Source organism: Sorex fumeus, unplaced genomic scaffold (assembly GCF_029834395.1).
Source record: "Sorex fumeus unplaced genomic scaffold, SorFum_2.1 ptg000070l, whole genome shotgun sequence".
Taxonomy (NCBI): Eukaryota; Metazoa; Chordata; class Mammalia; order Eulipotyphla; family Soricidae; genus Sorex; species Sorex fumeus.
The window spans coordinates 8,942,900-8,967,134 of record NW_026606127.1 but is presented as its reverse complement, the minus strand read 5'-3'; the positions used below and the strand labels follow the sequence as shown (position 1 = coordinate 8,967,134).

The following is a 24,235-nucleotide window of genomic DNA, read 5'->3' as shown; positions in this document are numbered from 1 at the left end:
TGCCAGGTCATTTGTCATGTTGACCTCTCGACATAGGTACACATAGCTGTTGCATTCGGAGATGGTTGTTCCATTGAGAGTGAATGGGGCGTCAGGAACGAGGCTGTTTCTCATAAACATTGTCTTGGTAAGTTTCAGCTGTAGTCCTACATTTCCACACACACGGTCAACGTCGGCCAGCATATGTACCGCTTGGCTGATGTTTGGTGTTATTAAAACAATGTCATCAGCAAAGTGGAGGTGGTGTAGTTGCCGACCATCTATCTTCACTCCCATTCCTTCCCATTCCAGTCATCGCATGATGTTCTCGAGGGTGGCACTGAAGATTTTCAGTGAAATGGTATCACCCTGCCGCACCCCTCTCTTGACGTCAACGATCACTTCTTTGTAGAATGATGAGATCCTGGTAGTAAAGCTGCAATACAGCTCACAGAGGATCCTGATGTATTGGGCTTGAATGCCCTGATTGGCTAGGGCTTCAATGACCGCTTCCGTCTCAACAGTATCAAAGGCCTTTTTAAATCAATGAATGTTAAACCGAGCGGCATCTTGAACTCCCGAGAAACATCAATGAGTTTGGTTATCGTGTGGATATGGTCGATGGTGCTGAATCCTTTGCGGAACATGGCTTGCTCGCATGGTTGTACTTCATCTAGTGTTCTGCCAATCCTATTTAGGATGACTCGAGTGAACAACTTGTAGATGACAGACAATAGGCAGATCGGGCGATAGTTGCCAATGTCATGGATGTCTCCCTTCGTGAACAGTAGTACGGTCCTGCTGGTTTTCCATTGGGACGGAACCTTGTATTCAGGCAGGTAGCGAGTGAAGAGCCGAGCCAGTGTATTGATGAGTACTGACTGCAGGTTCTTCAGGTGTTCAGGTCTGACCTTGTCTGGCCCAGGTGCTGTTTGTTCCTTTACCAACGAAATGGCGTGTCGGATTTCGGAAGGGAGAACTTTGGGAATGACATGTCCATCCTGTGGAATTTGGTATGTCGGCAAGTGGACATGGCTGTCGAAGAGATTTGAGTAGAAGTCATGGTAATTTTCTCCATTGCCATTCTGGAGGATGTGATGGATCCATCAGGACGTCGGAGGGCAGTCATCTTGGTCTTGTAGTTGGCGAAGGACAGGCGGCGTTACGAATACTTTTCTTGGCTTTTGCCGCATCTACCAGTACTTCTGCTCTTCTCTCTTTGAGGTCTTCCTTGATCGCATCTCTGCACTGCTTTGCGAGCTCGGATGTTAGCTTGCGGTTGCCTGAGGCATGCGCCAAACCACACTGGCGAATTAGCTCAAGAATTTTCGAAGATAGGGGATTTTTTGTGGCTATCTCTCTCTTGGAGTTCCTCACACATTCATAGAGCTGCTGAACCAGTCGATCATATTCCTCGTCAATGTTGTCAACAATGGCATCTTCCCATGTTGCCGCAATAGTACCAAAGAGTTCCCAGTTTGTGGTCATTCTGGCAGTTCTCTTTTTGAACTTTGCAGCCCTTTCTCCCCGCTCTGTGAAGTAGAATTTTGCACGAAGGAGGCGGTGGTCCGATCCCGTTCGAAATATTGGGACAACAGAGACAGCTGTCAGGCAAAACCGTCAATTGAATATGATGTGGTCTATTTCGTTGTGGAATCTTCCACCGGGAGACTCCCATGTCCATCGTTTAGATTCTACCTTCTGGAACTGTGTTACCATGAATGGTTTTGGTCGACATGATGAACTCAGATAGTCTCTCACACTGTTCGTTCCATTCTAGGCCATGGGTCCCGATGTGAAGTTCTTCAGCTGATCTTCTCGGTCCTATCTTGGCATTAAAATCACCCACAATGATCTTGTAGAAGGTGTGGTCTTCTTTATAGAACTTCTCTAGCTCCATGTAGAACTTCTTGATTTCTCTTTCATCATAATGAGATGTTGGTGCGTAGACAAAGAAGATAGAAACTGCAGGCAGTGAGCCACATCTATTCAAATGTAAACTTCCGATTCGGGTTGTTATTCATTCCAATGAATCAATGCTCTTGGCCAAGTTTGTGTTGACAAGGACACTGATACTTCCAACACCTCTTTTATCGCAAGTTCCCAGGAACAATTCTCCAGTGTCGAAAACGGCATCGTGAGATTCTTGTCTTCTTGTCTCGGTCAGACCAATGATGTCGTACATGATCATTCGCGCTTGTACCATCAGGTCCTCGATGGATGCATCTGATGCTAGCGTACATGCATTGAAAGTACAGAGGATCATTTTTGTCTTCCTTCGTTGTGGCAGCCTAGGTCGGCCTTGAGATTTTGTCGGCCTCTCCTTTCTCATCCTTCTCAGTGCTGCCATGTCGCTGAAGCCTTTGGGATTAGGTGAATGTACATGATACGGGGTTAGTGTACATGATAGTCATATGAATACACCTGTGTGAATATATCGCTGGTATCTAGAGAATAGATATATAGAAATTAGATCACATAGCTGAGTGTGATCTTAACTTTTCTACACACTCCCATGCCCCACACACCCAAAGACTTGTACTAATCCTTATAGATCCATGACTTTTCCTCCTCCCCTCTCCCAGAGTCTTTTAAAATTTCTTTTCAAGTACTAATGTAATGCGCTTTAGAAAATATTGAGTTAAACTTAATTGTTGTCATGTAGCTTTTAGATAGAGAACCAAGAAAATCTTATTAAAAGAGTATTTTTGTATTCTTTGAAAATGGTAATAAGAACGTTATCCTTGAGTCCCGCAATAGACATTATATAAAGAATGTTGTGAGGAATTCCCTGTACAAATCAATACTCGAAGAAATAAATGACTTCTCTGAATGAGGATGAACTGGGACATTTCAAAGTATCAATCAGTGAATCAAAGATGAATCATACCATCCTATAGATAAAAATGATCTTGATGTAATCTAGTCAACACCATCACCTTTTTTTCTTATACCAGCTGATAGCACTTTTAATTTTTTAATTTTTATTTATTTATTTTTCTTAATGAAACACCATGAGGTGCAGTTGTAGACTTACATACCTTTGTACTTGATTTTCAGATATACAAGAATCAAGTACACATCTTTCCACCAGTAACATTCTCCACCACCAAGAAACCCAATGACCCTCCCACCCCCCATCTCCCCCATTTTGCCCCAACTCAGGGCATTCCCTTTGCTTTTTCTTTGTTTTAGGGTGTTGCGGTTTGCAATGGAGGTCAATACCATTACATTTTCAAAGAAGAAAATAGGCCCCTATATGTTCAAGACACTACTACTGTCCTGCGGTTCTTTCCAGTATGTACATTGCTCCAAGCCAGCCCATTGAAAATATGCTGGGAAGTACAACTGGATGTTCCTTTCCTCACACTGACCTGGAAGACTCTTGCTGATTCTCAGCCACATCAACTATTTCATTTGTTGCCTGATATCACCTACTGTCCTTAATTTTTAAAAAAAAAATATTTGATTTGTTTCGGGAATATAAAGAAAAAAATTAAATGGACTAATAAAACAAAAGTAAAATCAAACCTTTACACTCTGACATCAAAATCGTCCTAATAGGAGGGGAAGTAAATGACTGAAATGCGTAGGGGAGTGTTGTTAGTTGGTTGTGGACAATAGCTGGATATTTGACAGTGCATGGAGTATGAATACACAGTTGCAGAGATCAGGAACTCTGTACTTGAAGCGAATACAGTTTGTAAACTAGTCATCACAATTATATGTCTATATGAATTTTCTCTACATATGCTTTGTGCCTTCCATGCATGTATGTGTTATGTATTCCTTTATCATGAGCTCAGAAATGCATCTGAGGACACTCGGAAAATTAGTTGCGCCCCAAGTATGGGGAGAGAAGTAGTAAATAATTGGAGGAGAAAGAAATATGAGTTGGAGCTTAAGAGCCATGTTAGAGGAATATATAGATATGTATGTGTGTGTAAATACACATATATATGTATAAATATATATATGGGCTGGAGCCATAGCACAGTGGGTAAGACGTTTGCCTTGCAAGCGACCAACCTGGGTTTGGTTGCTCTCCTCCTCTCAGAGAGCCCGGCAAGCTACTGAGAGTAACCCTCCCTCATGGCAAAGCCTGGCAAGCTACCTATGATATATTCAACATGCCACGAACAGTAACAAACAGTCTCACCATAGGGACGTTTCTGGTGCCCGCTCAAGCAAATCAGTGAACAATGAGAGGACAGTGCTACAGTGCTATGGTTAATTCAAACGTTGTTTATGCAAAATATGAAAGAATCAAATAAATATTCTATAAAGCTTATTTTACCTATTAAATTAATATAACTTTAAATAGTGTTTAGAAATGAAGTTGAAGAATTTTAAGGCTATAGAAAGATATTGACAATATATCAAGAAACACATGGATTTTTGAGGAGAAAGAACACGTACCTGTTGTCCTTTCTTAAGGTTATTTTTTTGGCTTTTATAGAATATGTTTTCCCTGAGTTTTTGTTAATCGCTTCCGTTTTTTAGAAAGCATCATAATAAATTATATTTTTTAAAGAAGTAAATAAAGTTGTGTTTGTGAGTGGATTATGTATGTTTGGAACCTGGGAAGTATTTTGCTATGTAAGTTACATTAAACATGATATTTATAACAGAAATACCATCTGCAGTACTATTGACAATAGCCAGAAGAAACTATGGTATACCTACACAATTGAATACTACACAGTTTGCAGGAAACTGACATCATGAAATTTGCTTATAAATGGATGTACAGGGAAGAATATCATGCTCAATGAAATCAGTCAGAAGGAAAGGTGTATACCGATTGGACTACCCCATTTTTTGGATATAAAAAACCAGAGTATGAGACTAATACCCAATGATAGCAGAAACACAGGCCAGGAGAATTGGTCAATTGTTGGATGCTTGCCACAAGTGCTGAAGGCGAGCATTTGGAATAAAGAAGGGACTGCTATGACAATGATAGTTGGAAGTGATTACTCTGGGTGAGAAATGAGTCCTGAAAGTAGGCCAATGAATAAACGTGAGAACCTCTCTCTCTCTGTATTACAATCCATAATGCCCAAAGGATGAGAGAGAGAGAGAGAGAGAGAGAGAGAGAGAGAGAGGTGCCTGCCATAGTGTAGAGAAAGCAGGCTGTCAGGTGGGGTTTGGGGTTGGGAGAGGGAGTGGTGGGAGAGAAACTGGGGACATTAGCAATGGAACAGTATACTAGTGGAGGTTAGGTGTTAAAATATCCTATGATTGAAACTGAATCATGAAAAGGTTTGTAATGTGTGTCTCCTGCAGATTCAATACAAAAATATGATATTTAGTTTCTACCAGCATGACTAACCTATGAATTTGCTGAAATTTACTTTTATCACCTTGGCTGGGCTCATTACATGGATGTCTGTGTGGTAAAACTTTTTCCATTTTATGCGGACTGAAGAGACAAAAATCATAGGGTTGGGACTTCTGGTGGAAGGAGAGAAGAGCACAAAACACCCTGTTGACCACACCTCAGCAGGGTCACCTAACTTGCCTAATGACAGACCTCCTTCAATGATTTCTTCTTTTGTAATGTGGAAAAATGAAAAGACATTGCAGGCTGACAGGGGGTTGTCCCCTCCAGTAAACACTGTTTTCTTTTTGATCAGAATTGTTTAAAGATTATTTGAAAAATTTGGAGCTTACTGATTTGTTCTCATATATTTCCCCTACATAGTGTCAGTGGGCATTGATCTAGGAAGGCCAGCATGAAAAACTTGAGGTGTATGTCTTAACCACCAATGCCAACACTACTGTAAGTATGGAACCCAAAGTACAATAGTAAAACTTCAAAATGTGTTTGTCAAGGAAATCGGTGGGAATGCAGGGAGAAATGTGTAATCTGTTGGTGGAAGCATGCAGACACTGGTGGTGTGATTAAAATTGGAATATTGTATGACAAATCTCCATTATAAATGACTTTGAAAATCAAAATTGCCTAAATTTTAAAAAAAAGAGAAGTCAACTTACGTCTATATTTCAAGAAAGCTTGTCTTAGCAAATTTTGGCAGGGAGACCATAGTTGGTAGAGAGAGGGAGAAAGAAAGGGATATTTGACAGTTGGGAAGAGAAGCCTGGATATCATGGAAGAGATGAAAGCTAATCTTAGAAGATTTGGAGCCATCAGAGTTTAGTGAGTTAAATGGTGAGAACATTGCAGTTTAGATACTTAAATAGTGAGATTGGTTTCAGTCATCACCACTGTATATATAGAAAGAGTTAAAAGACCTCACAGACATTCAGGCTATAATAACTAACAAGGGAAGCGTTTTTTTCCTGAAGCACTATGTAAGGATAATATATTGCCAGGAAAATGATAAAAAGTTGGTTCTCTTTTTCAGAGATTAATACATTAGAGATGAAAATTTTATACAAAGGAATCTATCATCTTGCCCTGTTGCTCTGTTTTCTTGTCATCATTCCATTCTCCACCATGACCCTACCTAATCAGGGCTTGCCACATTTCTCAGCAGTATCACCACATAGCCTAAGAGCATGTGTTAACTGCCGGTAGCTCACAGCTCTCATGTTTGCCCCCCATCCAAGCCAGAGCCATCCTTCTGAAACCATGGATATTTGCTGAAGGCCCGTTCTTCCTTGAAGTGGCAGTCATGGTTTACCTCTTCTTAATCATTGTGTTTACAAATTTAGATGAATGTCACAATACTAGTGACAGGGATTTTCCAAACTATGGTAAGCATAAACATTTCCCTTTCCCCCACGAATTTTGGGCTAGTTATTTTCTATCCACTGCTAATAATTTGTGATAATGAGGAAACAGAACTGAAGTAAAAACAGGGACATTTGTCAATTTGGTGCCATGACTAATCAGTCTTAGTATAAGTATATATTTCTAGAAAAAAAAAAGCAGAAGAAAAGGAGTTGGTTTCTAGCAAAGAATGCCAAACCTCTGCCAAGAAATCCTTTGAAAATAAAAATTCTGACTATGTACTGAACATGATTGACACTCAATGCCTCTTTTGCAGACCACAACACCCGAAAGGAGAGAGAGAACAAAAGGGAATGCCCTGCCACAGAGGCAGGGTGGGATGGGGGGTATTGGTGTGGGAGGGATACTGGAATCCATGGTGGTGAAAAATGGGCACTGGCGGAGGAATGGGCACTTGATCATTGTATAATCGAAACCCAAGCACAAAAATTTGTAAATGTACAACTGTACATCATGGTGTTTCACTAATAAAATTTTTTAAAAAAATAAAGTAAAAATTTTTTTTTGTCTGCGAGAGATCAGCAGATGGGAACCTGAGTGAAGGCAAAAGATTACATTGGTTGACTTTTATTTTTCCTTGAGTATATTAATTTGATTTTGGAGTCAATTTATATGAGAGTTCATCAAGACACAGAAATTTTTAGCGCTTCTCTTGTTTAAAAGTATAGTGATACACCATATCTCTATCTCACATTCTTTTTATTTCTGATAGTTTGATACAAAAGATACGTCAAAATCTTAGATAAATGTAAATTATTTAAATACTTTTTTGATTATGTAAAATTACCTTATAGAATTACATTATAGAATTTCATAAATTTTAGGATTATGCAGAATCAACGTGCATGTATCATATTACACTCACTACTGAAAGGCCTACTCTGTCATTCACCATTGTTCAGTTTTTCCACTTTGATTATACTTTTCGATCTGGTAACTAAATAGTCTCATAGTTCTAAAGTTTGTTTTTATTGCTTTGAAAAGATTAAAATTATGCAATTTTCAACATTGGATGAAACTAGAGGATATCATGCATGTAAAGTTAGTCTTAAATAAATGAACAGATACAGAGAGATTTTTCTCATATGTGGGATGTAAAGACACACAGCAAGGTAGAAACAAAGGTTCAAGAGCAATTTAAGGGGAGAACTGATCCACACAATTGAGTCAGGGGATTGAGAGTGAGGGATTATGGGGGATGGGGGGAGAGGAAGGGTTTATTCTTTGAGAGAATGAGGAGTGTCATGTTGGAATTATGTGTATGAGAAACCATTGTTAATTGAATTATGAATTATAGAATATAAATAATGTTTTAGATGTTTGTCTGTCTCATTTTATTCTTTTAATTTGTTTTCTCCATATGCCACATATGCATGAACTTGTAGGATGCCTATCTTTCTCTGCCTGGTTTATGTCACTAAACATAATTTCCTCATGTTATCCATTTTATATACAAATAATAAGAAAATTTCACTTCATACAACTGAGTAGTATTCCATTGCTTTACCACCTTTCATTTTCAAAATTTGTGGTTTAAAAGATACAAATATTGGTTTTAACAATGCTCTGGTGTTTTAAAATTTTTAGTTTAGTGAAGCTAAATAGATTTTACTGAAAAACACTCAGAAACTTGTGAAACAGGTGTAGGGTGGAATGGAATAATTGTTCAAGCGAGAACAGTCATTTAACAAAGCAAGCAAAGAGAGACATAGAGAAAGGAAGCACGGTATTTCTTCTTATGAGATCAAATCTTGAGGACCAAGCCCACTCTGGTAGTTTAGGAATAAGAACTTGGAGTGGTATGAACGTAACTTGTGCACTTTAGGGGAGAACCTGAGTGAAACTATTATAAGTATGTTCAGGATCATGATAAACTGGAGTCTGCACTTGGAGTGAGGTGGGTAGAGAGTTCTTTGGGGAGATCTGAACTATGGACAACAGTAATATTATAACATTAATGATAATATCTTACCGTGGGATTCCAAAAAAATCTGTAACAGTGGCATCAGAAATGATAACATTCTTAGGTATTTGGATTTCCTGTGGAAACAACGGGAAAGCTGAGTTTATGCTCTGGATGCATCCACCTGAAACAAGGTCAACAAATCATGAATGAAAAATTAAAAGTTACATGGATCAAGGATTCTAATCCCAGTGGAAGGCTAGATTTCGGGTGGACAATTTCTACTGATGGCCTGATGTAGATTCTGATCCTGGGATACGTAACAGAAAGGAGGTAGTGACAGGTATCCTCAGAAGTGAAGCCTCTGAAACAGAATTCATTCATGACAACTTATGGGTTATCAAAATTTGCTCATGGCTGCTACCATTATAACATGCCATTCAATGGTTCTGTGGTTTCAATTTACTGTGTCAATGTAAAGATGAAGTTTCCAAATGGAAGGTAAAAATCTGAGGCCCTCAAGATGATGAATCATAGTGAGGGGGGAGCTGGAGCTATAGTACAGCAGGTAGGGCATTTGCCTTGCACACAGCATACCCAGGTTAGATTCCCAGCATCCTGTATGGTCCCTCCAAGCACCGTGAGGAGTAATTCCTGAGTGCAGAGCCAGGAGTAACCACTGTGCATCGCCACGTGTGACCCAAAAACGCAAGAAAATGATGATCTGGGATTGATCCTTAGCATTGCAAACAGCATTATTTTTTAATTTTTAATTTTTTTCTTTCTTTCTTTCTTGCTTGCTTGCTTTTTTGTTTCCCTTAGCTTTAATGTCATGAAGGGATCTTCCCACATTTTTCTTCATATATCTTAAGAATTCAGGTATGATAGTGAGGCCTTTAATACATTTGATCTGACTTTGTGCCTGGCACTATAAAGAGGTCTGAATTCATTTTTTTTGCATGTTGCTGTCCAGTTTTCCCAGCACCAGTTGCTGAAGAGACTTCCTAGCTCAACTTCATATTTCTTGAGCATTTATGAAAGATTAGGTAATAATAATCTGAGGGCCAGCGTCAAGATATTTGACTATATTCCATTGATCTGAGGCCTGTCTTTATCTGAATATCATGGTATTTGGATGACTACAACTTTGTAGTAGGGATTGAAGTTGGGGAAGGTGTTCCCTTCTTTTTACCAAAGATAGCTTTAGCTCTTCATGGGAGTTTATGGTTTTGTATGAGTTTCAAGAGTGTTTAATCTATTTATTTGAAAAATGTTATGGGTATCCTTATAGAAAGTGCATTAAATCTTTATAGAGCTTTGGGGTGTATTGCCATTCTGACAGTGTTAAACCTCTCAATCCATGAGCATGGGATGTGATTCCATTTCCTCATATACTCTCTTATTTTGTGAAGTAGTGTTTTGTAGGTTTTTTTTTTTTGGTATATTTCCTTAAGTAAACCCTGAGTATTGCTGGATGTACCTTCCAAAACAGAAAGAAAATGTCAATACTGATTGAATGGTACTAAGAAATTGTTTTTAATTTTTAGACGTATTGTATTATGTATGCGTGCACATACACATGCATGCTTAATTCTTATCTATTGAAGAGATCTGCTGAAATTATTTGAAATTTCTTTCAAAAAGGAGAGAGGACATAAGGGTTGATAGCACAGCGGGTAGGGCTTTCGCCTTACAAGCGGTCAACATGGCCGACCCGAGTTCGATTCCTCCGCCCCTCTCGGAGAGCCCGGCAAGCTACCGAGAATATTCAATATGCCAGACACAGTAACAACAAAGTCTCCAATGGAAACATTACTGGGCCCGCTCGAGCAAATCGACGATCAACGGGAGGGCCTTTACCTTTACCTTTACCTTAACCTTTTTAGTTGATTCCAATATACTCGATTTTCTGAGGTATTATTGTGAATGGGATTGTTTTTCTCTATCTCTTTTTTCTCTTTCATTATTAATATATGGGAAAGCCATGGCGTACCAGATATTGATTTTGCAATATGCTACTTTACTAAACAAATCTATTGTTCCCAGGAGCTTTTTTGGAGATTCTTTGGGATTTTCTATGTATAGTATCATATTATCTCCAAATAGTAAAAGCTTGAGTTCTTCCTTTTTTATATGGTTGACCTTGATATCTTTTTTTTTTTTTTACCAAAATCATATGGCAAGTACTTCAAGTACTATGAAGAATAGGAGTTTTGAGAGTGGGTAACTTGTTTTGTGCCTGATTGTATTCTGGAATTCTATTTCATTGATTTCTGCTCCAAGCCTTTGGTTTTTCCCCCTTGAGAATAATACTTGCTGTGGGTTTGTGGTAATTTGCTTTGACTATATTGAGGAAAGTACTTTCAACTCCCATTTTCTTGAGAGTTTTTCATCATGAATGGGTGCTGGATCTCATCAAATGCTTTATCTACATCTATTGATATGATCATATGACTTTTATCTTTATTTTATTGAGATGGTGTATTCTGTTGATTGACTAGAGAATGTTAAGCCATCCTTGCATCCCCAAGCTAAACCTACTTGGTCATAGTGTGTGATCTATTGTTGAGTTTCTAGATTCTCTTTGCTGGTATTTTCTTGAAAATTTTTGTATCTGTATTCACAAAGGAAATAGGTCTGCAATTTCCTTTTTTTTGTGGTGTCTCTGTCGATTTGCGTATTAGGGTGATCTTTGCCTCACAGAAACTATTTGGGAGTATTTCTGTTTCTTCAATTTCCTGGAAAATCTTAAAAATGTTGGAAGCAGTTCCTCTTTAAAGGTTTGAAATAGTTCACTATTGAATCCATCTGGGACCTGGATTCTGTTTGGGGGTATAATTTTGACCATTATTTCAATTTCCTTGTTAGTGATAGGTCAAGTATTCCAAATCTTCTTGGTTCAGCCTTGGGAGGTAATTGGAATCCAATAATTTATAAATTTTTTCAAGATTCTCTCATTTCCTGCTGCAAAGATTCTCAAAATAATCTCTGATGATCCTATGGATTTCTGTACTTTCTATTAGGACACCCCACTTTGCATTTCTGATTCGATTTATTAGAATTCTTTCTCTTTGTTTCTTTGAGAGGCTTCTCATGGTTTAATGATCTTATTTATTTTCTCAAAGAACCAGTTTTTGTTCTTATTGGTCTTCTGGATTGTATTTTGGGATTCTAGCTCATTGATGTCTGGTACAAGTTTTATTATTTCCTTCCTCCATCCTAGTTTGGACTACTTTTGTTGGTTATTTTCCAAAATCTTGAGCTCTAATTTATTCTTGTAGGCCCTTTTTTTCTTCCTGATGAATTCTGGCAGAACTATAATCTTTCCTCTTAACACTGCTTTTGCTGTGTCCCACAAGTTCTGGTAGCTCGTGTCCTCATTCTCATTTGTTTATGGAAACTTTTTATTTCCTCTTTGATTCTTCCCTAAGCCATCAGTTGTTCATTACTTCCCTTAAAGAAAATATTTCCTTGCTGAGCTTCAGTCTGTTTGATCTATCGAGAAGTGACAAAGAAGTGTTGAAATCTCCTACTAGTATTGTGTTGCTATCAATGTTTTTCTATAAGTCTATTAGAAGTTGTTTTAAAGTATTTTGCTGGTCTGTCATTAGGAACATATACATTGAGGAGGGTGAGTTCTTTCTGATGTACATATCCCATGATCATTAAGAAATGACTGTCACTGTCTCTGATAACCTTTAGTCTGAAGTTCTTGTGGTCTGATACTAGTATGGCCACTCCAGGTTTGCGGAGGTGATATTTTCTTGAAAACTTGTTTCCCAGCCTTTTACTTTTAGCCCATGGGTGCTTTGATTGTTCAGACATGTTTCTTGCAGGCAGCAGAATGTTGGGTTCAGTTTTCTAATTCATCTTCCTATTCTGTGCCTCTGAATTGGCACATTTAGTCCATTGACATTGAGAGAGATTGTTGTTTTGGGGATTTGTGCTCTCTTTATGTATAATTTTTGTACTTGTGGGGATTGTCTTAGCTTAAAGTATACCTGTTAATTCTTCTTGCAACAAAATTATGGAATGCTTTACAAGTTTGCATGTTATCTCTGTACAAGGACCATGCTCATCATTGTATCATTTCAATTTTAATATATGTGTTATCAAACCTATTAGGAGTTAATTTTTCCATATTTTTCTCTTCTTATTACTTTGACTGTTGTCCTTCCTCACTCCTATGGCAGACAATGATTGCTAATCAAGGAATGTATTTCAAAGCAGCATGAATAAATAGATTTAGAACTTTAATGTCCCAGAAATAAAAATATGGTTTTTAGTATATTATCGTTTACCCTACCCCCTAGGCATTAGTTTTACAAAATAATTCTTTTGGAAGATGGTATATGAGTTTGTTTAATGTTGTTCCCTGAATCCTTCATTAAGAACATTAAAATAGAGCCTTTTGCTGTTCTCACCTCAGTCCCGTGTACATCTCCAGGAAAAGGTGGATGGTGTTGTCTGCACTTTGACCACCTTGAATGTATGTAGGATTTTTCTCCTGAAGGATGAGGTGAGGATCATATTGATGATTTCATTCCACCTTATTACAAGTTCAACTTGAATGGAAGGTGAGACTCATGAGGCTCCTATAAAGGACAGAACAAAGGGTCTCAGTGAAGTTTAATGGCCAACTCACATTAACAACATAGATGACTCAAAGTAACCTGTGTGCATCTTTGTGTGTAGTGAGTTTCATATCTACTGATAGTGATTGTCAGTCATGACACATGGGAAAAACAGACCTGTAATTAAAAAATCTAGTTCTCTGAGCAGAGTGGGGTCTCTGAGGTGATTGACCAAGTGCGTAGTAATTTATTACTAAGCACATAAGTATTTTGAATGATGTGTACTTTTCGATCTAAAATTAATTCCAAATATGTCTAAAACGACAGTGTCCTGACCTCGCACATGGCTTTCCTCACCGAGGCCCCTTGGAGGTGCCGGGGTGAATTTCCCTCACGGACCTGATTAGAGCCCCAGCAGCTGAAGACCTCTGCAACCAGCCATAGGTAGGCTTAAGACCACCCTTCCCAAGCTTGAAGGAGCCTCATGCATGAAGGAACTGGAAGAGGAACCCAGATGTGCAGAACCGGGGGATGAGACCTCTATGGCTGCTCAGATCAAGACTGTGCCCCCTCCTTCCAGATCCCCCATCTTCTAATAATTCAGTGCTACAACCACGAACTGCCCCTGGATCCATGTAATGCCATCAATGGCCAACATCCAGAGACTGGATCCTATTTAGAAGACAGCAACTCTGATTGTCCAGTTCTCACTCTCAGAGAACCTGGTAGGCTTCTGCGGGTATCTTGCCCGCATGGCGGAGTCTTTGTTTCTGGTCACTGTTCTTTTGAGGTACAGAAGCTGCTTAATTTAAGATAGTCCCCTTTGTTTATCTCTGTTTCCAGTTGCTTGGCAAGTGGCGTGTTATATTTGAAGATACCTTTAGCTTTAATGTCGTGGAGGGATTTGCCGACCTTGTCATCAATGAACCTGAGGGATTCTGGTCTGATGTTGAGGCCTTTGACCCATTTTTATCTGACTTTTGTGCATGGTGTTAGGTAGAGGTCTGAGCCATTTTTTTTTTTTTTGCATGTAGCTGTCCAGTTTTTTCTGCACCGTTTGTTAAGGAGGACTCTCTTGAACCACTTCACATTTCTTTCTCCCTTATAAAGATTAGATGATTATATATTTGAGGGTGTGTGTCAGTATATTCAATCCTTTTCCATTGGTCTGCAGCTGAGCCTTTGTTTGAGTCCCATGCTGTTCTCATAATTATCGTTTGTAGTAGAGTTTGAGGTTGGGGAAGGTGATGCTTCCATTGTCTTTTCCCCAAGAATTGCTTTAGCTATTCGTGTGCGTTTGTTGTTCCATGTGAATTTCAGGAGTGCTTGATCAATTTCTTTGAAGAATGTCATGGGTATCTTTATAGGGATCAAGTTGAATTTTTACAATGCTTCGTGGAGAATTGCCATTTTGACAATGTTAAATCTCCCATTCCATATGCAGTATATATGTTTCCATTTCCCTGTGTCCTTTTTAATTTCCTGATGTATAGGTCCTTTACCTCTTTAGTTAAGCTGATTCCAAGGTTCTTGATTTTCTGAGGCACGATTGTGAATGGGATTGCTTTTTCATGTCACTTTCTTCTCTTTCATTACTTGCATATAAAGAAGCCATAGACTTTTGGGTATTGAGTTTATAGCCTGCAATTTTACTATAAATGTCTATTGTCTCTGGGAGTTTTTCGTAGAGATTTTAGTATTCTCTGAATATAGTATGATATCTTCTGTGAAGAGTGAGAGATTATTTCTAATTTTCATACATGAAAAACCCTTAATATTTTTTTCTTATCTATTTTCTCTTCTATTTTCTCTTATCTATTTTCTCTTCTATTTTCTCTTATCTATTTTCTCTTCTATTTCTTTGTATAAATTTCTTATAAATTTCTTATAAATTCTTATAAATTTCTTTGTATAAATTTCTATTTTCTTATCTATTTCTCTTCTCTTTCTTTGTATAAATTTCCAAAATATGTAGCTTTTATTAAATATATTAAGAATAAATCGTAGGTCTTGATTATACCATGAAGATTATTTTCCTGTTAGAAGATACCCTTCTGAAATGCAAAAAGAGACACATTTTGAAAATGTTGATTATTCGTTCATTTATTCAATGAATATTTGTTAGTCTGGTGGTGCAGTGCCCGCAGGAAGTCAACCTGTACCTCAGGTGAGTACATCAACAGTCTGATGGTGTCTTCATGCTTCCTGATAACCTCAAATCGCCACTGTGCCTCTGGCTGGCTCCCAACAACTCAGGACTACGTTTCCCGAGAAATTAAACTCCCAAAAGATATGTGGGAGCCATGTTCACAAACCACCCCTGGCTCAGCTATACAAGCTAATGCATTGGTCTTGTTTCAGAGACCCATAGACATATCTGGAACACATCAACAGCCACAGTTAACCTTGGACCTGCAAAAGGCTGAACACACTAGGGTAAATCGGAGGGAGGCAGGTTAGTTTGGTGCCCACCCAACCAGAACCCAGTGAGGCCACTTGATCCCACAATCCAAAATCGCCACCATGCTCTCCTCTGTTTTCCATCGTCTCAGGATGGCTCTCACTGAAATATAACAGCTGAAAATTCGGATATGCGGGTTTTGTGACTGAAATCTCCAGGCTTTCTCTTGGCAGGATGGGCATCCCACCCTCACTGCCCTGTACTTATGGAAGCCTCAGCAGACATTTCCATACCTCAAAGCTACTACAGGCTTACCTTCCTGATAAAAATGCTAAATTCCTTGAACAAACATGATGACCTCTTAGTACCTGTACGAGACCCTTAATGCACAAAATAAAAAGGAGACAGAGAGAAAGAATTAAAGAGCCTGCCATAGAGACACACTGGGGGTGGGGGTAGGGTGTTGGGGGATGGTTTTAGGGAACCAGGAATATTGGTTTTGGGAAATGTACACTAGAGGAGTGATGGATGTTGGATCGTTGTATGACTGGAAGAAAATTATGAATAGATTTGCAATGGTTTATCTCACAGATATTGGATAAAACATTAAAAATATATATCCTTCATTTGTACCTCAGAATACTGATGGAACTTTAAAACCCAGCATATCTATTTTTGTGTTCTCTGTAGGAAAAAAAATTTTACTCACCTGTGTGCCAATAGCTTGTAGAAAGCTAAACCCAAAGATATATCAATGACTGTCTTTCGCATAAATACTGTAATTGCAGCTATGTTATGTTTTAGAATCAGTTCATGGACAAGACGTCAAGAGGAGCAGTGGCAAAGTGCATCAATGTTGAATGGATAATGTTTCAGAAGCTTGCAAGGGAGATGGGAAGATTTGGCATGAGTAAAGGGAAGAAACAGAAGAGTGAAGTACTAATAAGTATCATGAGAAAAATGCAAGGGAGGACATTTCCTGGCAAGTGTCACACTCTGTTGAGCTTTTGCTGAGGATAAGTATTAGAAAGTATCTTTCCCATTTAGTGGCAAAAAGGTAACTTTGATGGGTGTATTTAAAATTTACTTTAACGATTAGAATTACCAAGAGATACAAAGTTACAAAGTTGCTCATAATTGAGTTTCAGTCATCTAATGTTCTAGAACCTTTCCAGTATATTGGGGCATTTTTGAAGGAATATCCCTGGTGCGAAGACTAGGGCATCTGAATCTTAACACATTTCACCAAATATTTGATCTGTACTCACATGATTTACACTGTCTCCCCTGCTCTTTGATTTATGTTTTCATGCAATATTTCCTTGTGAACCTCACCTCAAGTGAGGCTCCCTATTTAAGACAAGTACATGTTTCTGGGGCACTACATATTTTTTGGTTGCTGGGAGAGACTCTAAAGCAATGCTCAGGAGGTGTGGGGGCCCCACAGACAATTCTCAGAAAACGTGGCCATGGTGCTTGGGGTCCTCTGAGGCTAAACAGCCTTTGATACTCTGGCAAGCAGGTGGTGCTGGGAGTCAAATTGGGTGCATGTGAGACAAGTTCCATAAGCACTACACTATCTCCTGCGGCCCTGGGTATTAGATTTATGTCAGCATTCTGTCATCCTCCCTTTTGTCAGAAAGCAGAGACTTGTGCAGGAGAAAGTGGAAGAGACTTTAGGGTTTAGCTAGGTTGACTGAGTAGCTGGTGATACCATTAAGATTGGAACATAAAGTAAAAATAAAACAAGAGCTCAGTGCCTTTTCCCGCTGAACTCGACACCCTCCACAGGGGTACACCTGCGGGCAACAACTGCAGCAGCTCCTTTGGACTATCCATCAGCTAATCAGCCCCTCCCCTCCAGGTGGGTAGAGGGAGCACAAGCCAGGTTCACCACTCCTCCACTCCTCAGCCCCAGCCCCCGCCTTTTCCTGCAGAACTGGACACCCTCCAGCAGGGGACACCTGAGGCAGCTCCATGGGATTTTCCATTGCTCCTCCTACATTCCAGGATCCTGGGTGGGAGTGACCCTGGGATGAGCCAGATGCGTGGCCACCATATAGGGAGCAGTTCCTCCCAGAATTGGGAGTGGCCTTCTCCTGGGTGGCCAGCCGCAGTTATATTTCCCAATCTGGGCACTCAGGACTTTCATCTCTCACTTAGTCGCTTAATACCGACTAAAAATTTCTGACCACCTCTACTAGAATACATTAACATCCCACTCTCCTACTCCATTTATAACAAAAGACCTGTATGAAATGTGCTGTACAAGCTCAAAACTAAAAAGTACCTCCTCCAAAGCGCAAATCTCCACCACGAGGAGAATATGAAGAAAAGAATCCCGAATCCTCAACCAAGGTTTTCCACAATTGCACTCTCTTTGATAAAGAATTCCAGGATAAAATGCAGAGGGTGTTCAAGGACCTACTCAAAGAATCAATGGAATAGATATCCAAAGACTAAAAGGAGAAATGAAAAAACAATAGAAAAGAGAGCCAAGAAAATACAGGAAGAAAAGAGAACAGAATTTTAAAAAGCTACAAAAAGAAGAGTCACAAATAAAGGATTCAGTGGATGAAATTAAAAAGTTAGTAAGTGCCCTTAGCAATAGGATAAGTGCAGCTGAACAGAGGATCAGCGAGCTTGAAGATGAGCAACAGAAATCCCACTGGGAAGAACAAGCAATAGGAAAAGACCTCAACCCCAATGAAAAAGCTAGAGTAAAAGAAACCATTGCTGAAAAGCTCCCAGAGTTAAGGAAAGCAGACATCCAGATCCAAGGACCCAGAAGGGTACCAGCTAAAGGAGACCCCAGAAAAAACACTCCAAGCATATCATAGTCAGAACGATGGATGCTGTGGACAGAGACACAATATTACAAGCAGCAAGGTCAAAGAAGGAAATTACATACAAAGGAGCACCCCTTAGATTCACAGCAGACCTATCAGTGGAAACCCTCAAAGCCGAAGGCAATGGTTGTATATAGTGAAAAAATTCAAAGAAATGAACGCCTCACCGAGAATACTCTATCCAGCAAAACTCTCACTCAAATTCGATGGAACGATACACCACTTTTTAGATAAACACAAACTCAGCAACTTCATACACTCAAAACCAAATCTAAAAGAAGAACTAAAGGGGCTCCTGTAAGAAAAGAATGAAAACACGTGTAAACACAATCAACTCCTACAGGAAGATGGCACAAAACCCCATGACAATACTCTCCCTTAATGTCAATGGTCTAAATGCACCTACCAAGAGACACAGAGTGGCAAAACGGATCCAGAAACTGAAACCACAATTCTGTTGTCTACAAGAAACTCATCTGAACAATCAGAGTAAACACAGACTCAAAGTGAAAGGATGGAAAACAATCCTGCAAGCAACCAGCTCCATCACAAAAGCTGGGATGGCCACACTAGTATCCGACAACATTAATTTCAGGCTGAAAAATATTAGAAGGGACAGCGAAGGCCACTTTCTCTTCATCAAGGGATACATTCCACAGGAAGAAATCATACTCTTAAATGTATAAGTACCTAATGAAGGAACAGCTAGATACTTAAAACAACTGCTAACAGATTTTAAAGAGGACAGTGCTAACAACACAATAGTAGATGGAGACTTCAACATCGCTTATCACCTCTGGATAGATCAACAAGAACAATACTCAGCAAGGAAACATTGGCTTTGAATGAAGAAATAGAAGAGAAAGGTCTTATAGACCTATACAGGGCTTTACACGCCCCAAAGAAAGAATACACATTCTTCTCCAGTGCTCCTGGAACATTTTCCAAAATCGACTAAGTGCTAGGCCACAAAACATACCTCAATAGAATCAGGAAGATAGAAAGAGTATCAACAATCTTTTCAGACCATGATGCACTGAGGCTAGATGTGAATCACACGCAGACACGGACAACCAAATCGAACACCTGGAAAATAAACAAGTCACTGCTGAACAATGTGTGGGTCAAGAAGGACGTCAAGGAAGAAATCAAAAGATACCTGGAAACAAATGAGAACGAAGACACGAACTACCAGAGCTTATGGGATGCAGCTAAAGCCCTATTAAGGGGAAAATTCATAGCTCTGCAAGCATATCTAAGGACAGAAGAAAGAAAAGATGCACATAAGCAACTTATTTCACAGCTCAACATCTTAGAAAAGGATCAAGAAAAGGAGCCTAAATCGGGCAGAAGGACAGAGATCATAAAACTTGAGCAGAATCAACGACATGGAAACCTAAAAAACAATCTGAAAGATCAATGAAACCAAGAGCTGGTTCTTTGACACCAGCTAAAAGATCTGAAAGATCAATGAAACCAAGAGCTGGTTCTTTGACACTATAAACAAGATAGATAAACCACTAGCAACACTCACAAAGAAACAGAGAGAAAGAAAACTAATAAACCGAATCAGAAATAAAAATGGAGATATCACAATGGAAACCAAAGAAATTCAAAAGATCATCAGAGACTACTTTGACAGTCTGTATGCCAAGAAAAAAGAGAAGTTAGAAGAAATGGATAACTTCCTGGATTCCTATAATCTCCCAAAAATGAGTCAAGAGGATATAAAATACCTGAATAGACCTAGTCATGAAAATGAAATTGAAACTGTAATCAAAATTCTTCCCAAAAACAAAAGCCCAGGTCCAGATGGATTCACTACCAAATTTTTCCAAACATTTAAAAAAGGATCTACTGCCCGTCCTTCTCAAACTTTTCCAGGAAATTGAAAAAACAGAAACTCTCCCAAACAGTTTCTATGAAGCCCATCTCTCTCTAATACCAAATGGAAACAAAGACACCACGAGAGAAGAAAACTACAGTCCGATATCACTGATGAACACGGATGAGAAGATCCTGAACAAAATACTAGCAAAGAGATCTCAACAGCTCATCAAAAAGATCATACACCATGACCAAGTGGGATTCATCCCGGGGATGCAAGGATGGTTTAACATTTGGAAATCAACCAACATAATCCATCATATAAACAAAAGATAAAAATCATATGATCATATCAATAGATGTAGAGAAAGCAATTGAGAAGATACAGCATCCGTTTATGATGAAAACTCTCGCCAAATTGGGGATTGAGGTGATTTACCCCAATATAGTTAAAGCCAGCTACCACAAGCATACAGCAAGCATCATCCTCAATGGGGAAAATCTGAGAGCGTTCACCCTAAGATCCGGAACGAGATAAGGATTCTGACTCTCTCAACTGCTGTTGAACATAGTTCTGGAAATACTAGCAATAGCAATTAGGCAAGCAAAAGATATTAAGGCCATCCAAATAGGAAAGGAAGAAATCAAGCGCTCTCTATTCGCAAATGATATGATACTATACTTAAAGAACCCTAAAAACTCTACCAAGAAACTCCTAGAAATGATAGACTCGAGAGTAAATTTACAGGTATAAAATAAATACCTAAAAGTCCATGGCTTTACTATACACAAATACTGAGAGAGAAGAAAATGACAAGATGAAAACAATCCCATTCACAATTGTGTGCCAGAAAATCAACTACATAGGAATTAGTTTAACTAATGAAGTAGAGGAACTGTACAAAGAAAACTACAAAACGCTGCTTCTTGAAATAAAAGAGGAAGCAAGGAAATGGAAAAATATCCCCTGTTCATGGATCTGGAGAATTTATATTGCCAAAATGGCAATACATCCAAAAGCACTGTACAAATTCAATGCGATCCCTATTAGGTTATGCATGACATTCTTCAAAGAATTGGAGCAAACACTCCTGAAATTTATATGGAACAATAAGCCCCCACGAAGAGCTAAAGCAATTCTTGGTTAAAAGAAAATGGGAGGAATTAACCTCCTGAACCGCAAACTTTACTAAAAGTAGTAATAATTAAAACAGCATGATACTGGAACAAAGGTAGAGCTGCAGAGCTATGGAACGGGGTTGAATATACTGACATCTCCCCTCAAACATATGACCATCTAATCTTTGAAAAAGGGGCAAGAAATGCGAAGTGGAGTAAGGCAAGTCTTTTTAACAAATGGTGCTGGCAAAACTGGACGACTACGTGCAAACTACTGGGCTTTGATCTCTGCCTAACACAATGTACAAAAGTAAGATGAAAATGGACCAAAGACCTAAACATCAGACTGGAACCCATAAGGTACATTGAAGACAAAGTTGGCAAAACCCTCCATGACATTGAAGCTAATGGTATCTTCAAGGATGTCACGTCACTGGCCAAGCAAGTGGGAATATCTTAAACTAAGAAGCTTCTGCACCTCAAAAGAAACAATGACTAAAATACAGAGAGAGTCTACAGAATGAGGAAGGATATTCTCCAAATGCACATCTGAGAAGGGGTTGATATCAAATATATACAAAGTACTGATTGAACTCCACAAGAAGAAAACATCCAACCCCAACAAAAAGTGGGGCAACGAAATCAACAGAGAATTAATCAACGAAGAAATCCGAATGGCTAAAAGGCACATGAGAAAATGCTCTACATATTTAATCATCAGGGAGATGCTGATCAAAACAACAATGAGATATCATTTCACACCACAGACACTGGCCCACATTCAAAAAAACAAAGGCAACCTTTGTTGGCATGATGTGGCGACAAAGGGACCCTCCTTCACTGCTGGTGGTAATGCCGACTGGCTCAACCCTTTCGGAAAAAAGTAGAGATGATTCTCAAAAAATTAGAATTTGAGCTCCCATTTGACCCAGCAATACCACTCCTGGGAATATACCTCAGAAAAGCAAAAATGTATAGTCGAAGTGACCCCTGCACTTATTTTTTCATTGCAGTACTATTTACAATAGCTAGAATATGGAAAAAAAACGATTGCCTGAGAATAGATGACTGGTTACAGAAACGTTGGTACATCTACACAATGGAGTACTATGTAGCATTTAGAAAAAAATGAAGTCATGAAATTTACTTACAAGTGGTACTGCATGGAAAATATTATGCTAAGCGAAATGAGTCAGAAAGAGAGGGACACACATAGAAAGACTGCATTCAACTGGTTAACATAAAGTAGCAAACTAAGAGAATAACAACAAGAACAGCTGTGTTAAATACCAGGTTCTTCACTCCATGGCTAAAATAACAGCCTCACACTCTAGGGGTAAAGTCAGCTCAGATAGAGTAGGGAGCACCAAAAAAAGGGTGCTGAGCAGATCCACCCAGAATGGGAGATGCATGCTGACAGCAGTCTATAGACAGAACATGATTGCCACCCTAAGTCTCTCCTACATATTACAGCACCGAAAAGGATAGATAGAAGAAAAGGGAGTTCCCTGCCACAAAGGCACGGCAGGATGGGGGATAGCGGGTGTGAGGGATACTGGGAGTGGTAGGGGTGAAGAATGGGCTCTGGTGTTGGGGTGGGTACTCAATCATTGTATAATTGAAACCCAAGCACACAACTTGTAAGTCCACAACTGTAACTCATGGTGTTTAATAAAACAAAACAAAACAAAATAAAACAAGAGAAAGGTCTAACAATAGCAAACAGGTCAGTAGTACTCAAAATATTTGGAAACAGGAACATTGGCAAGTATTTTTAAATAAGCATCCAGGAGAGGATGTAGCATTGTGAGTGAACAAATCTACTGTATGGATTCATCTCATCCTTGAAACGGAAAATGACAATGTGATACAGTTACAAATTTTCAAATAAGATATATACCATCTACTTTTTGCTGTGTTTCTATGCTTTGCAGAGTATGATTATAATTTTTAAATTTACTTTAATAATTGAAACAGTATTTGCCTGCATTAATCATTTTAATTAATGTTTTATTAAAATGTTTTTAAAATTATCAAAAATGTTTTATTAAAATGTCATTTTAAAAAACAAACATATAGTGCAAACAGCTATTGCAGTATGTAGAGGGTGTTTACCTTGTATGCAGCTAACCTGAGCTCAGTCCCCAGAACCCTGAACCTGCCAGGAGTGATCTCTGGATACAGAGTGGGAAGTGAGCCCGGAGCACATCTAGGTGCACTCCCCTCCCCACAAAAAAGGAAGAAAAGAAAAGAAAAACATATAAATGATTCTTGAGTAACATAGAGAATAAGAGTGCTAACTCCTATATAACATTTGAAAATCGTCAAATTTAAGAGATAGTCTGCTATTGGCCAAGAAGATGGTTTTTTAAAATACAAATTATCGACCATCTATCTTCACTCCCATTCCTTCACATTCCAGTCTTCGCATGATGTTCTCAAGGGTGGCACTGAAGAGTTTCGGTGAAATGGTATCACCCTGCTGCACCCCTCTCTTGACATCAAGGATCACTTCTTTGTAGAATGGTGAAATCCTGGTAGTGAATCCGCAAAACAGCTCACGGAGGATCCTGATGTATTGGGCTTGAATGCCCTGATTGGCTAGGGCTTCAATGACCGCTTCCGTCTCAACAGAATCAAAGGCCTTCTTTAAATCAATGAACGTTAAGCAGAGCGGCATCTTGAACTCCCGAGAAACCTCAATGAGTTTGGTTATCGTGTGGATATGGTCGATGGTGCTGAATCCTTTGCCGAACCCTTCTTGCTCGCATGGTTGTCCTTCATCTAGTGTACTGCCAATCCTATTTAGGATGACTCGAGTGA

At 39.0% G+C, this 24,235-nt stretch overlaps 1 pseudogene; it reads right to left on the bottom strand.

Moving 5' to 3' along the window:
* Positions 1-12,663: 12,663 nt before the first annotated feature.
* On the bottom strand, positions 12,664-12,760 carry LOC130037177 (uncharacterized; annotated as a pseudogene).
* Positions 12,761-24,235: the final 11,475 nt, after the last annotated feature.